This window comes from Nicotiana tabacum, chromosome 18, assembly GCF_000715075.1.
Source record: "Nicotiana tabacum cultivar K326 chromosome 18, ASM71507v2, whole genome shotgun sequence".
Lineage (NCBI taxonomy): Eukaryota > Viridiplantae > Streptophyta > Magnoliopsida > Solanales > Solanaceae > Nicotiana > Nicotiana tabacum.
In genome coordinates, this window is record NC_134097.1 from 68,816,376 (window position 1) to 68,832,462 (window position 16,087).

The following is a 16,087-nucleotide window of genomic DNA, read 5'->3' on the forward strand; positions in this document are numbered from 1 at the left end:
AGTCCAAAGCTGCCTCAGTCAGGCTCTCACTAAAATAAGCCATCATCAAGTCATCTTTCTCTCCAACACCTCTCATTTCACTGCAATAAACCTTCAGGTGGGATACTGGATCCCCAAACCCATCATACAAGTTAAATTTTGGCACTTTAAACCCCGCAGCGAACGTCAAGGGACACAGACAGTTCTTTGTAACCCACGCTTCCCTGTTCTCCCATTCCTCGCTTATTCTTTAAGGACTATTCTATGCATTTCAGCCTCCTAGGTGCCCCATCTTTCCCTTTTCTTCCTGTGAACCTTTCATTTTCAATATGAGGCTCATCCATTGGACCCAGTTTGTATGAGTAGGTAACCTTGCGGGCAACCTCTGAGGGGTAATATTCGGCATCATGAGCTTGGAGATAAGCGGGTGGATCTGGAGAGTATGGAGGATCATCTGGCATTGTGTCCGGAGTTTGGGTAAGGGCAGCATCTAGGAAGCTAGGTGGTGGCGGGGGTGGTGCCTTCCCAGTCATCCACGCCTGATACATGTCAGCCATGTGTTGTTTTAACATCTTTACCTCTTCAACCAACCCATTGTCCCGTTCAACCAACTGCTTACGAGCGTCGGTATCAACCAACTCAGTTCTGTTGTTGTCTGCATTGCCTTTTGACTTTATGTTGCAGAGAAGAGTTACTACTTTAAAACCACAAACCAACCACCCTTTTGCTATGAATATAACAAAATGAAGCAAACACGTTAGCGTTAGGGCATTTAACATAAGATAATATCACTTTATGTGCAATGCACCTAGCCACAATTATTGGTTCTAAAATGACTTCAAGGGTACAAAGGTCAGTTGGCATCATCCCGATTTGTTCATTTCAACCTCTCTCTCTTTTTTCTTTTTTCTTTTCTTTTCTAGCACTTGTTGGCTTGCCCATTTTCCTTCATTTCTCTTTTTTTAGTCATCACTCTTTCTTTCTCTCATCTCACATCCCACAATTTCACCTCTCTTTTTTTCTTTTCTTTTTTATTTTCTTTTTCTTTTTTCTTTAAAATAAAAAAATGATTCGATCGAACCCTATGTAGGTTGCCTACGTATCATGACGTCGCATGAATTAGACCTTTGCGTAGTTCTGGAATATCGGGAATAAAGGAAACAAACTAACATTCTTTTTCCTTTTACCTTAATGACTAATCTGACGAGAAAAGGGAGATAAAAGAAACAAATCTCTTTTTTTGAATTTTCTAGACTTACTGTTCTATAACCTATTCTAAACTCAAGCTTAACGTTCATATATATTTTTTCAAAACGAGCAATGAAAAAGATAAAACAAAATGCTTTTGGATTTCAATTTTGATTACCTAAAAAAGAAATTCTAATGATAAACAAAAGATAAAGTATTTTTTTCTATGTACAATATCCTAAGTTCTAATGAAAATAAAAGAATTTTTTTTCATTTTCACTAATTTCCCAAAGAAACACCTCAATAGAAAATCTTTTTGGATTTTGGAATTAACACATTAAAGAAAGCTTTTAAAGAAGTATTAAAAGAAAATTCTTTTTTTTTTGAATTTGGTCCTAATATACTAAAGGAAACATAAAAATAATTCATTTTAAGTCCTAGATATTAATTGCCTAAAGGAAAAACAACCTCAAAATTTTTTCATTTCTAGAATTAGTATTCTAAAGAAAATTTATAACGAAATATAAAATGCAACATCTCTTTTTTTTTGGATTTTTGAGTTACAGCATATTTTTCAAATATAAAGCAGAAAATACAATAACAAAAGGCTTGACATTACTGTACAAAACTAGAAAGTAAAAGACGACACAAAATGAAGAACAGACACAAAACTTAAAAATAAAACAAATCTCCTCAAGCAACTCCTGACTGAGCGATCCTGACCGGGGTGTCTGTTATGCTCAAACTTCGGTAAATAAATCCACACCTGTATGAGAAAACTTTAAATCAACACTATGTGAGACAATAACACTCCCTACTGTACACATGGAAGACATGGTTGAGGCTATTTTTGCAAACTGGTTTATTTGGCCAAAAGGTGGCTAGAATCAAAATTTGGCTATGACCCCGCAAAGCCAAGAACCTAAGATTTACTTGGAAGACCGGATCCTATGTGGGTTGCCTACGTATCACGCCCGAAAGACGAGAATCAGGTATGCATAGTTCGGGCAGATTGGATACGGGCGAGAATAATAAAAAAACAACTAACATATAGAAAAGATATTTTTTTCTCTTTTTTTTCGAAAAATGATGAAACATATAAAATCTTTTTAGATTTTTTTTTTGATTTTTGAAAAATGATAAAAAGTGCAAAATCTTTTTGAAGTTTCCATGCTCTTTTTCTTAATAAACTGTAACAAGAAATATAATTGGGTCCTACTCGCTTCATCCTCACACTTCAGCCTCTCTTTTTTTCTCTCTTTTTTTCTTTTTTTCTTCATTCTCCCTCACTTATCATTGGTCCGCCAAATGACCCCTTTTACCCTTGAAGGAATGTAACATGTAACACATAGGATGCATCAAGATGGTCTGTTATTTTGGGTACACTAGTCCTAGATGGACCCAACCCATGTGTTGAGTCCCCTAAGTCAAATGCACATGATACAAACAAGCGTTCCTACTAGGGATCTGGCATGAAGCTGTGTTTTTCTAGGTTTAAATCCTAGGGTTTATTGTTCTAGACCTGGCTTACCCGAGCGGACAGCTCGAGCCGAGGGGGGCAGCGTACCGGGAATACAGAAGCTTCACCGGCTTTGCAACTTGTCCGAACCTCGTTCTAAATTTGGAATATGACTCTAACAGAAAAGAAGTCACACGAAGTGCACACTTCTTCATGATTTAGAAGACTCAGAGAGAAGAGGGATTTCGCAACAATTTATATACAGTTCACGGAATATCTAAGCTCGAATTCTTCAACCCTGAACCAGAGATTCTGGGTTCGTTCCCCAGCAGAGTCGCCAGAGTTGTCACACCTCCTTTTTTACCACACCCGCGAGAAGGGTGTATAAGGGAGTTTTTCCAATTAAAGGACAATCGAAACAGGATTATTTTATTTAAAGATTCAGAGTCGCCACTTGGGAGATTTGTGGTGTCAGTCACCGGTTCAAATCCCGAATCGAGGAAAGATTGATCTGTATTACAGTCCGCGAACACAGAAATCCGAGTAAGAAATTCTGTTAACCTGGGAGAAGGTCTTAGGTATTCCCGAGTTCCCTGGTTCTAGCACGGTCGCTCAACTATTACAATTGGCCTATTATTTGATTTTAAAATACTTTTGAACCTATGTGCATTTTAACTTTAAACCGCTTTTAATTACTTTAAGGAAGATTTCAACGCCATCTAAAACACGTCTTGAACCACGCCACATGAAATGCACCCGCGGTGCACGACACATTTTATTTAGCGTTGTTGAGATTTGGATTTGGGTCACATGAAATGCACACCCGAGTTTTGGAAATTAGGCATCATAACTATGTCACGGGAACCATACCCATAGTCACGATGTTTTATTAATCGCGTCTAAAGCCAGCTACGATGTTCATACCTTGGAAACCAAACTTCCTTTTTTTATTTTTCACAACGTCCCTAAGATAATTCGATTAACACATGAAGACAAACTCTTTAATAATCCTCTAAATGTGTGAATATATATTCGGACAACAATGAGAAGAATTAACCTCATTCTGCCCAAAAAATATTCAAACTAGAGGAAGACTAAATGCATGTTTAACAAAATTTAAGAGCAGTACAACAATCCGAGATACAAAAAGAGCTACTACTATAAAATAAATGGATTAACATGTTCAATAAATATTAGAGATATGATCAGCAGTGAAATATGCAAAAGTTGTATCATGCACAATAGCAAACTCCATCCCATACCTCCCCACCTCATAAATTGCATTGCTTATAAATAAGACGAAAAAAGAAGAAGTTATATCTGAAGCAACAAGCTGAAAAAGATAAAGATGAACCAAGTAAACAACAAAACCTACTAATTGGAATAACCATACTTTACTGTTCCATTACACGAAATTCGATACTCAGTCAAAACCAAAAAGAAGTGACTTTATTTAATGGTGATGAAGTAATTACAATGAGTGACCTTTGCAGGCTTGCGTAATTTGACTGTGGACATTATTATTAATACGCAAAAAGAGTAGAAGGGAAACAGATAAAATCATGGGATCTGCATTTTATTTGGAAGTCGACATGTATGTAACTAGTGATAAAATTTTAATCTTCAACAATCAACCATAGATTTCTTATATTTTCTCTTTTGAACAAGTTTTTTATTCATTTTTCAGCAACAACCAACACATTTGCCAGAAAAGTGAAAACAAATCCATAAAGCAACGCAGAGAAAAACATCAAGGATTTGAATATGTCAAAAAAAAAAAAGAATTTTATTAAGATATTTAAACATAAGAACCTGCGTAGTCTTCATTTTTAGCTAACATGAAAGAAGCAGCAGCCGAAAATCAACAACAATCAACAATGAATAATAATCCAGTTTTTCTGAAATTTTTCTTTTGAATATTTGAAGACAAGACCTCGGATAGAACCTCTCACCGGCGGTCAGATCTGGAGGAACCAAACGGCGTTCATGAAGGTTGCCAGAATTCTTAAGGGGCTTTTTTTATTTGGTCAGAGAGAGGGAGTAGCGCTGATCTCTTCGTTGCTCCTGATGGGATTTTTTTATCTTCTTTTTTATAGAAGAGGCAACGTCTTTTTTGAAGATATGGTCTCCTTCTCTATTGAAAATGAGAGATGGTGAGAAAGAGATTAGTCTCCTTTCTTAGGAGGTAATGACGGATAGGTGTATTTTAGCTGGTATCTTTTTTAGGTCTCCAAAATCTGATCTCTTTTGTGCCTTAGCTTTCCTTTTATGTGAGGGATTAGGGTATAAAAAATGAAAAAGGGGTAATGGGTCAAATGAGTATTGGTATTGGAATTGGGTTGGGGTTTAGAATTGATTTGAGCCTTTAGGAATTGGCCCAATTTTAGAAGAAACAAGACCAAAAATACATTCTTCCTAATTTCCTTTTCTCCTTTTTCTTTTCTTTAATTAATTAATTAAAAATCCTAGATTTTTTAAAAATATAAAATTAAACTAATTAACTAACTTTAAAAATTATAAAAGCATGTTTTATCCTAAAGTAAAAGAGAAAAAATCAATAAAAGGAAAAAGTGTAAAAATGAAGTATTTTTGTGATTTTCAATTTTCATTAAATAAGTAACTACCGATTAATCCTAAAAATATAAAAATAAATCCTAAATGTCATGTGTGATATTTTTGGTATTTTTCATAATTTAAATAAGACTTAAACATGCAAGAAAATGTAAACAATTAATTAAAATTCTATGAAAAATCTATGAATATTGCAAATAGTGGGAAAACACTATTTTCTTGAATTATGGGAGTAAACTCACATAGGGAAAAAATCACGTGCTCACAGCTGCCCTTCTTTGCCCGAAAACACGAAGAGTTTTCGTGCAAAGATAAAGTGAGCGGATATGAGCGATTTTTGCCCGATTGAATACTCCATGGGAAACATTTTTGAAAAATTTGGCTGCACCCTGCTTCCGAGGTTGCCTACATATCCTTGGCTATAAAGGAATCAAGTTAGTGTAGTTCGGAAATTTTGGTAACTGGGAATACCATGAAGCTGTGATTTCACCGTTGTTGCTGCTGCTACTACTGCTTACTGAACCCCCTTACTACACCGTGATAAAATGAAAAGAAGCTAGACTAGACTATGATCTATGCATTACAAAATCCTATCTATATCTTCAAACTTGCTCTTATGGTTCTTGTTGCCTTGTTGACTGGTACTCTCCTGGTGGAATCCCCTTGTTGCCGCCTTGAATTGTAATCTAAGATGTTTCCCTTTCTCCAGGTGGACACATGATTGCTGAAACTTGAATGTATTCCCTTATTCTCCAGGCGGGCGCCTGATTGCTGAACTTGAAATGTATTCCCTTGTTCTCCAGGTGGGCGCCTGATTACTGAACTTGAAATGTATTCCCTTGTTCTCCAGGTGGGCGCCTGATTACCGAAACTTGAAATGTATTCCCTTGTTCTCCAGGTGTGCGCCTAATTTCAACAAAAATAGACAAAAACAAAGAAACTTTTCCGCCCCAGTTTGATGTTGGGCGCATTGAATCATGTTACCAAATAACTTTTCTGCCCCAGTTTGATGTTGGGCGCATTGAATCATGTTACCAAATATCTCTATGAATTTAAAAACAAGATCCCATTATCCAGGAGGATCCTGAAAACTCCTAGTTATATGACAGTTTTAAAGCTAAGTTATATTTCCTAAAGGTAAGACTTCCACTAAATTGTGTTATCTATGAAGACCTTAAAACTAAATCCCATTATCTATGAGGGTCCTGAAATTTTAAATCAAATCTCATCCTAAGGGTGAAAATTTCAGAGCTAAATTCAACTTCCTAACGGTGAAACTTATGCTAAATCTTAGCATATAAGGGAGGTATTAAACTAAGTCCCATTATTCAGGAGGGTCCTGAAAATTTCAAATTAAATCTTATCCTAAGCATGAAAACTTCGAAGCCAAACTTATATTTCCTCAAGATAGAGCCTATGCTAGATCTTGTTACTCATGAACGGTTTGAATTTTAACTAATTTTCATTGTCCATGAGGGTCCTGAAAATTTTTAAGATTAAATCTCATTATCCAAGAGGGCCCTGAAATTTTAAAATTAAATCCCATTATCCAGGAGGGTCCTGAAACTTTAAAAACTAAATCCCATTATCCAGGAGGGCCCTGAAAATTTAAAAACTAAATCCCATTATCCAGGAGGGTCCTGAAAACTTAAAACTAAATCCCATTATGCAGGAGGGTCCTGAAAATTTAAAATTAAATCCCATTATCCAGGAGAGTCCTGAAAACTTAAAACTAAATCTCATTATCCAGGCGGGTCCTGAAATTTAAAGACTAGATCCCATTATCCAGGAGGGTCCTGAAAACTTAAAACTAAATCCCATTATCCAGGCGGGTCCTGAAATTTTAAAATTAAATCCCATTATCCAGGAGGGTCCTAAAAATTTATAAACTAAATCTCATTATCTAGGAGGGTCCTAAAAACTTAAAAGCTAAATCCCATTATCCAGGAGGGTCCTGAAAATTTTAAATTAAATCCCATTATCCTGGAGGGTCCTGAGAATTTAAAAACTAGATCCCATTATCCAGAAGGATCCTGAAAACTTAAATAAAAAACTAAATCACATTACTCAGGAGGGTCCTGAAATTTTAAAATTAAATCCCATTATCCAGGAGAGTCCTGAAAACTTAAAACTAAATCTCATTATCCAAAGGGGTCCTGAAAATTTAAAATTAAATCCCATTATCCAGGAGGGTCCTGAAAACTTAAACTAAATCCCATTATCCAGGCGGGTCCGACAAACTTAAAATTAAATCTCATTATCTATGAGGGTCCTGAAACTTCAAATGAAATCCCATTATTCAGGCGGGTCCTGCAAACTTCAAATGAAATCCCATTATCCGGGAGGGTCCTGAGAGTTTACGGTCAAACCTGTTTGGTGCTTGCCTTTCCTTGCGGTGGGTTTCTCTGAAACAAACGAAATTTCCTGCCCCTGTTTCAAATCAGAGAAAAATCTTGTCAGTTTAAAATATGGTGGTTGGTTTGTAGCCTTGACTTTGAGGGCGATTGCTCCTCCACTTCCCATGATAACTTTGACTTCCACTCGAAGAACTTGCTAACCACTTTCTCTATCATCCTTATCACAAAAAATACCTCTTCTCCGTTCAGACCCAATACCCTCTATCCGTTGCATTGCTCATGAACTGATATTTACCAAACCTTTGTGTCTCGCATGAATCCCAAAGAACGTCAATTGCCACCCACTCAGTGCGCATGCTGTTCTTTCTTGACTTAAACCACTGGCCTTGGCCTTGAGGCCTATTGCTCCTTCACTTGCCATGATAACTTTGATTTCCGCTTGGAAGACCTTGCTTGTCGTTGGTTAACCATTATCTCTGTCAACCACATCACAGAGAATACCTTTGATCCGTTCACCCAACATTCTCTATCTGTTGCATTGTTCATGAATTGATATATACCAAGCATTTGTATTTCACATGAATCCCAAAGCATGTTGATTGTTAACAACTCAGTGCGCACGTTGTTATTTCTTGACTTATGCCACTTTGATGTTCTAGCCATATTCCGTTTTGTACAATTGAAAAGTTGGTAGCAAATTTTGAAGTCATTTCTCACTTGTTCTAACCAAATAGACTCAAGAAGAGGAAGTAAACAAAACAAAAGGAACAGAGTAAGGACAATGGAAAGAGATGATTCCTAACAAGAAAACTAGACACTTATCAGATGTAGATACCAACTCTAATGAATGTGACATCCACCTTTGGATTAAATGGCCTAATCTGCCAAGCAAGTCCGATGTTCAACTCTTATTGTACCTCTTCGCCGTGAAACTGGGCTTCAATGCTCCGATTTTCCAATCTGATTCACGATCCTTACTCGACTTGTAGTGCCCGAAGGGTTTTCACCATCAAGCCTCTCTCATTTTGTTCTTTCTCTCAACTTACTGTCGCCTTATGGTACCTGTAAAGGTTTTCACCGATAAGACTCTCTCATTTTGTTCTTTCTCTCAACTTATTGTCGCCTTATGGTGCCTATGAAGGTTTTCACCGATAAGACTCTCTCATTTTTGTTTTCCTTGTGTAGAATGGAGTGTTGCCCCTGATATGAATCATACCTCTAACTCGCTTGCCTTGGAACTACACAAAGATTGATCGGAAAGTCTTTCTTTGGACCGTAATGTGGGCTTTTGCATGGGGTTAGAAATAAAGAGTATCATAAAGGCTCAAAAACAGCTTAAAAGGGCTTAAATTTACAACTTTTGGAATCAGATCTCTTTTAACAACCACAACTTCTGCCCCAGTTTCTTTGCTTGGGGACTTTTGGATTTTTATTTTGATGAGACCGAACCGTGAGGCTGCCTACGTATCCTTAAAAGGAATCAGGTCGAACATAGTTCAGGTCATAGGAATTTACTTTGTTTGTTGTGATTTTTCTTTTTTTTTTCTTTCTCTTCTTTTCTTCTTTTTGTTTTTTCTTTTGTTGTTTTTTCCTCTATTTTTCTTTTTTTTCCTTTTCTTTTCATTCTTTTCTTTCTCTCTTCATTCTTTTCTTTCTCTTTTCATTCTTTTCTTTGTCCTTTTTTTTCTTTGTCCTTAACTTACATTTTGCGCTTGCGTTTCTGAACTTTACCACTGATTCCAAAAGAAGGGTGAAAATAGAAAATGACATTAAACAGATGGTGAAAGGGTTTAGACAACAAAACAAACAAACTAAACTGGGGTTACAAACCTAGACAACACTAAATGGGCTATTATGACTAAACAAACTAAGAAAAATAAAAGGATAGAAGGGTTTGAGTCATAAGACAATATCCGGATACAACCCTAAACTAACCCGAATAGCAGAAATGACAACAAAATAAACCACCAAAACTCCTCCCTGGATAACCAAGAAAGGAGCGTCTTTCCAATCATCAAAACTCAACATCTTAGCCACTGACTTCTGCATCAACGATACTAGGACCTTCACAAGTTTCCATCACATTGTTCTTAACAAATTGCCTTTGGGTTCCCTTTGCCTGCTCGTTCTTAGGATCAACCTCTGATAGCACTGAAAGCTTCGTAGCACGTGGACCTCCTAGGATCCCAGAAGAATTCTCACATTCCTTTTCAAAATAAATCATCCCCACCATATGCGTCTCATTATGCACAGGTGACGGACTTTGGCTAGTGTCTGCTGCGTCTGGATTTTGCACGACAATGTCGCCTGCATCAATAAGCTTCTGAATCGCGTTCTTCAGATTCCAACACTTCTCTATGTCATGCCCCGAGGCATCTGAACAATATGCGCACCTTTGAGAAAAATCAAACTTGTTTGGAAGAGAGTTTGGCATTTTTACCTGGATCGGCTTTAACATGTCCAATTTCCTTAGCCTCTGGAACAGACTGGCATATGACTCTCCCAATGGAGTGAAGGTTTTCTTCTTCCGCAACCTCTCATTCTTAAATACTTGATTGGGCCGGAAACCTGATCCAGGGGGGCTTCGGTAGGCTCGTGGGGGTAGATAGGCATTTTGTGGAGCTGGGTACTGGGAGAGTGATACACGACTTTGGGAGTTCTGTGGAGAGAAGTGGCATTGGGGAGGATCATCTGGTGCATAAGGATATCCACGGGGACAATGGTGAGGCTGGAAGTGTTGATCGAGAAAACCCATTGGATCATCTTTTCTGTTTCTCTTTCTTCCACCCAAGTTTACTGGGATGTTCTAAATGTTTTTCGAATAACTCATGATTTTGCCTGACTTGATTCCCTCTTATACTAGCTCCCCCATTTTTAACATATCATTGAAAGGCTTCCCAAGGGCCGGGATCAAATGACTGAAGTAGGTGGGCCCCTGGGCTTGTAGGAAAAACTCAACCATTTCTTCTTTACCAATAGGGGTATTGACTCGAGCAACCTGCTCCCTCCATCTGAGCCCAAACTCTCTAAAGCTTTCCTCCGACTTCTTTCCCATTCTAGATATGGAGGAGCAGTCTGGGGTAACGCCTGATTTGTATTGAAAGTATTGAACAAACTCTTGAGCCATGTCACCCAATGTAGGCCACTTACCAACATCTTGACGAGCATGCCAGTCCATAGCTGCCTCAGTCAGGCTCTCACTGAAATACGCCATTATCAAGTCATCTTTCTCTCCAACACCTCTCATTTCACTGCAATAAACCTTCAGGTGGGCTACCGGATCCCTAAACCCATCATACAAGTTAAATTTTGGCACTTTAAACCCCGCGGGCATGCGAACGTTGAGGGACACAGACAGTTCTTTGTAAGCCACGCTTCCCTGGTCTCCCATTCCTCGCTTGTTCTTTAAGGACTGTTCGATGCCTTTTGGCCTCCTAGGTGCCCCATCTTTCCCTTTTCTTCCTGTGAACCTTTCCTTTTCAACATGAGGCTCATCCCTTGGACCCTGTTTGTATGAGTAGGGAGCCTTGCGGGCAACCTCTGAGGGGTAATATTGGGCATCATGAGCTTGGAGATAAGCGGGTGGATCTGGAGAGTATGGAGGATCATCTGGCATTGTGTCCGGAGTTTGGGTAAGGGCAGCATCTAGGAAGCTAGGTGGTGGCGGGGTGGTGTCTTCCCAGTCATCCACGCCTGATACATGTCAGCCATGTGTTGTTTTAACATCTTTACCTCTTCAACCAACCCATTGTCCCGTTCAACCAACTGCTTTCGAGCGCCAGTATCAACCAACTCAGTTTTGTTGTTGTCTGCATTGCGTTTTGACTTTATGATGCAGAGAAGAATTACCACTTTAAAACCACAAACCAACCACCCTTTTGGTATGAATATAACAAAATGAAGTCATCACGTTAGCGTTAGGGCATTTAACATAAGATAATCTCACTTTATGTGCAATGCACCTAGCCACAGTTATCGGTTCTAAAATGACTTCGAGGGTACAAAGGTCAATTGACATCATCCCGATTTGTTCATTTCAACCTCTCTCTCTTTTTTTTTTTTTTTTTTGCTTTTTTAGCACTTGCTGGCTTGCCCATTTTCCTTCATTTCTCTTTTTCTAATCATCACTCTTTCTTTCTCTCATATCTCACATCCCACAATTTCACCTCTTTTTTTTCTTTTCTTTTTTCTTTAAAATAAAAAAATGATTCGATCGAACCCTATGTAGGTTGCCTACGTATCATGACGCTGCATGAATCAAGCCTTTGCGCAGTTCTGGAATATCGGGAATAAAGGAAACAAACTAACATTCTTTTTCCTTTTACCTTAATGACTACTCTGACGAGAAAAGGGAGTTAAAAGAAACAAATCTTTTCTTTTTGAATTTTCTAGACTTACTGTTCTATAACCTATTCTAAACTCAAGCTTAACGTTCATATATATTTTTTCGAAACGAGTAATGAAAAGGATAAAACAAAATGCTTTTGGATTTCAATTTTGATACCTAATAAAGAAATTCTAATGATAAACAAAAGATAAAGTATTTTTTTCTATGTACAATATCCTAAATTTCTAATAAAAATAAAAGAATTTTTTTTCATTTTCACTAATTTCCCAAAGAAACACCTCAAAAGAATATCTTTTTGGATTTTGGAATTAACACCTTAAAGAAAGCTTTTAAAGAAGTACTAAAAGAAAATTCTCTTTTTTGGAATTTGGTCCTAATATACTAAAGGAAACATAAAAACAATTCATTTTAAGTCCTAGATATTAATTATCTAAAGGAAAAACAACCTCAAATTTTTTTCATTTCTAGAATTAGTATTCTAAAGAAAATTTATAACGAAATATAAAATGCAACATCTCTTCTTTTTTTTGGATTTTTGAGTTACAACATATTTTTCAAATATAAAGCAGAAAATACAATAACAAAAGGCTTGACATTACTGTACAAAACTAGAAAGTAAAAGACGACACAAAATGAAGAACATACACAAAACTTAAAAATAAAACAAATCTCCTCAAGCAACTCCTGACTGAGCGATCCTGACCGGGGTGTCTGTCATGCTCAAACTTCGGTAAATAAATCCACACCTGTATGAGAAAACTTTAAATTAACACTATGTGAGACAATAACACTCCCTACTGGACACATGTAAGACATGGTTGAGGCTATTTTTGCAAACAGGCTTATTTGGCCAAAAGGTGGCTAGAAGTGCAAAATTTGGCTATGATCCCGCAAAGCCAAGAACCTAAGATTTACTAGGAAGACCGGACCCTATGTGGGTTGCCTACGTATCACGCCCCGAAAGACGAGAATCAGGTATGCGTAGTTCGGGCAGATTGGATACGGGCGAGAATAATAAAAAACAACTGACATATAAAAAACACATTTTTTCTTTCTTTTTTTCCAAAAAATGATGAAACATATAAAATCTTTTTGGATTTTCTTTTCTTTTTTTCGATTTTTGATTTTTGAAAAATGATAAAAAGTGCAAAATCTTTTTGAAGTTTCCATGCTCTTTTTCTTAATAAACTGTAACAAGAAATATAATTGGGCCCTACTCGCTTCATCCTCACACTTCAGCCTCTCTTTTTTTCTTTTTTTTTTCAATCGCCCTCAATTATCATTGGTCTGCCAAATGACCCCTTTTACCCTTGAAGGAATGCAACATGTAGCACATAGGATGCATCAAGATGGTCTGTTATTTCGGGTACACCTGTCCTAGACGGACCCAACCCATGTGTTGAGTCCCCTAAGTCAAATGCACATGATGCAAACAAGCGTTCTTACTAAGGATCCGACATGAAGCTGTGTTTTTCTAGGTTTAAATCCTGGGGTTTATTGTTCTAGACCTGGCTTACCCGAACGGACAACTCGAGCCGAGGGGGGCAGTGTACCGGGAATACAGAAGCTTCACCGGCTTTGCAACTTGTCTGAACCTCGTTCTAAATTTGGAATATGACTCTAACAAAAAAGAAATCACACGAAGTGCACACTTCTTCATGATTTAGAAGACTCAGAGAGAAGAGGGATTTCGCAACAGTTAATATACAGTTCACGGAATATCTAAGCTCGAATTCATAAACCCTGAACCAGAAATTCTGGGTTCGTTCCCCAGCAGAGTCGCCAGAGCTGTCACACCTCCTTTTTTACCACACCCGCGAGAAGGGTGTATAAGAGAGTTTTTCCAATTAAAGGACAATCGTAACGGGATTATTTTATTTAAAGATTCAGAGTCGCCACTTGGGAGATTTGTGGTGTCCCAAGTCACCGGTTCAAATTCCGAATCGAGGAAAGATTGACTCTGTATTACAGTCCGCGAACACAGAAATCCAGATAAGGAATTCTGTTAACCTGGGAGAAGGTGTTAGGCATTACCGAGTTCCCTGGTTCTAGCACGGTCCTCAACTATTACAATTGGCCTATTATTTGATTTTAAAATACTTTTGAACCTATGTGCATTTTAACTTTAAACCGCTTTTAATTACTTTAAGAAAGATTTCAACGCCATCTAAAATATGTCTTGAACCACGCCACATGAAATGCACTCGCGGTCCACGACACATTTTATTTAGTGTTGTTGAGATTTTGATTTGGGTCACATGAAATGCACACCCGAGTTTTGGAAATTAGGCATCATAACTATGTCACGGGAACCATACCCATAGTCACGATGTTTTATTAATCGCGTCTAAAGCCAGCTACGATGTTCATACCTTGGAAACCAAACTTCCTTTTTTATTTTTCACAACGTCCCTGAGATAATTCGATTAACACAAGAAGACAAACTCTTTAATAATCCTCTAAATGTGTGAATATATATTCGGACAACAGTGAGAAGAATTAACCTCATTCTGCCCAAAAAATATTCAAACTAGAGGAAGACTAAATGCATGTTTAACAAAATTTAAGAGCAGTACAACAATCCGAGATACAAAAAGAGCTACTACTATAAAATAAATGGATTAACATGTTCAATAAATATTAGAGATATGATCAACAGTGAAATATGCAAAAGTTGTATCATGCAAAATAGCAAACTCCATCCCATACCTCCCCACCTCATAATTGCACTGCTTATAAATAAGATGAAAAAAGAAGAAGTTATATCTGAAGCAACAAGCTGAAAAAGATAAAGATGAACCAAGTAAACAACAAAACCTACTAATTGGAATAACCATACTTTACTGTTCCATTACACGAAATTCGGTACTCAGTCAAAACCAAAAAGAAGTGACTTTATTTAATGGTGATGAAGTAATTACAATGAGTGACCTTTGCAGGCTTGCGTAATTTGACTGTGGACATTATTATTAATACGCAAAAAGAGTAGAAGGGAAACAGATAAAATCATGGGATCTGCATTTTATTTGGAAGTCGACGTGTATGTAACTAGTGATAAAATTTTAATCTTCAACAATCAACCATAGATTTCTTATATTTTCTCTTTTGAACAAGTTTTTTATTCGTTTTTCAGTACAACCAACAACATTTGCCAGAAAAGTGAAAAAAAATCCATAAAGCAACGCAGAGAAAAACATCAAGGATTTGAATATGTCAACAAAAAAAAAAGAATTTTATTAAGATATTTAAACATAAGAACCTGCGTGGTCTTCATTTTTAGCTAACATCAAAGAAGAAGCAGCCGAAAATCAACAGCAATCAACAATGAATAATAATCCAGTTTTTTCTGAAATTTTTCTTTTGAATATTTGAAGACAAGACCTCGGATAGAACCTCTCACCGGCGGTCAGATCTGGAGGAACCAAACGGAGTTCATGAAGGTTGCCGGAATTCTTAGGGGGCTTTTTTTTATTTGGTCAGAGGGAGGGAGTAGCGCTGATCTCTTCGTTCCTCCTGATGGGATTTTTTTATCTTATTTTTTATAGAAGAGGCAACGTCTTTTTTGAAGAGATGGTCTCCTTCTCTGTTGAAAATGAGAGATGGTGAGAAAGAGAGTAGTCTCCTTTCTTAGGAGGTAACGACGGATAGGTGTATTTTAGCTGGGATCTTTTTTAGGTCTCCAAAATCTGATCTCTTTTGTGCCTTAGCTCTCCTTTTATGTGAGGGATTAGGGTATAAAAAATGAAAAAGGGGTAATGGGTCAAATGGGTATTGGTATTGGAATTGGGTTGTGGTTTAGAATTGATTTGAGCCTTTAGGAATTGGCCCAATTTTAGAAGAAACAAGACCAAAAATACATTCTTCCTAATTTCCTCTTCTCCTTTTTCTTTTATTTAATTAATTAATTAAAAATCCTAGATTATCTAAAAATATGAAATTAAACTAATTAACTAACTATAAAAATTATAAAAGCATGCTTCATCCTAAATTAAAAGAGAAAAAATCAATAAAAGGAAAAAGTGTAAAAATAAGTATTTTTGTGATTTTTAATTTTTATAAAATAAGTAACTATCGATTAATCCTAAAAATTTAAAAATAAAGCCTAAATCCATGCGTGATATTTTTGGTATTTTTCATAATTTAAATAAGACTTAAACATGCAAGAAAATGCAAACAATTAATAAA